The sequence below is a fragment of the Montipora capricornis genome, chromosome 6 (genome assembly GCF_036669925.1).
Source record: "Montipora capricornis isolate CH-2021 chromosome 6, ASM3666992v2, whole genome shotgun sequence".
Classification (NCBI taxonomy): Eukaryota; Metazoa; Cnidaria; class Anthozoa; order Scleractinia; family Acroporidae; genus Montipora; species Montipora capricornis.
This window is the reverse complement of record NC_090888.1, coordinates 72,926,548-72,927,705: the sequence shown is the minus strand read 5'-3', so window position 1 is coordinate 72,927,705 and position 1,158 is coordinate 72,926,548.

Below are 1,158 nucleotides of genomic sequence, written 5' to 3'. Positions count from 1 at the left end.
CGCTCTCGACCTTGCTAATAAGACATTTTTCTAGCTAGTCCTGTCCATGCACTTGTTGGAAGTCAGATCACTGATAATTCGGGGCACTAGCCGGTATAAGAAAAACTCAGTGAGGCTACAGTGTACTACCTGTACCTCCATAATAGTCTCCTCTCAATGCATCTTCTTCGAGGAAATTCAAAAACAGCTCGATAAATTAGAATTAGAGGATAATTGTGAAGTTATTATTGGAGGCGATTTCAATGTTATTTTCGATGCTGAGTTGGATGGAGCTGGAGGCAAACCTCAAGTAAGAGAATCCTGTAAAAAAATTGAAGATTTGTGTTCATCTTATGATCTGACTGATATCTGGAGAATAAGAAATCCAGATACTAAGCGCTTTACATGGAGACAAAAAAACCCTACAATACAGCGACGTTTGGACTTTTGGCTAATAAGCAGTAGTGTTCAAGAAGAGGTAGAAGATGTAGTTATTATTCCTGCAATAAGAACGGATCACTCCGCTATTACAATGCACATAAACGGAATTGAAGAAACGGGACGGGGACCTTCCTTTTGGAAATTTAATTCTAGTCTTTTAGAAGATGATGAATATATCTCTTTTATAACTGAGAATTACAGTGATTGGTTGGAAGATGGAAAAGAGATTCAGGATCCAAGGGTCCTTTGGGACTTCATTAAGTATAAAATCCGTTATGAAACTATTACCTATAGCAAACAGAAAGCTAGAATTAGAAGGGAGAAATTATTAGACTTAGAACAAAAACTTAAAGAGTGCAAAGCAAAATGCGATGAACAGCCCAGTCAAGAAAACTTGAGTGATCTGGAAATTTTAAAAACCGAATATGATAGTCAATATGATTATATAGCGCAAGGAGCAATAATTCGCTCGAGAGTAAATTGGTACGAATATGGCGAGAAAAGTAATAAGTACTTTTTGAACTTAGAAAATTCCAAAAAGAAAAAAAGTTGTATTAGAAAGTTAGTGGGGTTTAATGATGAATGCATAATGGCTCCGAAACAAATAATGACAGAGATTCATAGCTTTTATGCCAATCTTTATGATAAGGACTCTTGTCAGCAGGGTGGCTTGTCGATTGATGAATTCCTTAAGAATGTAAATACTAACATGTTAACAGACGAGCAGCAGGAATATTT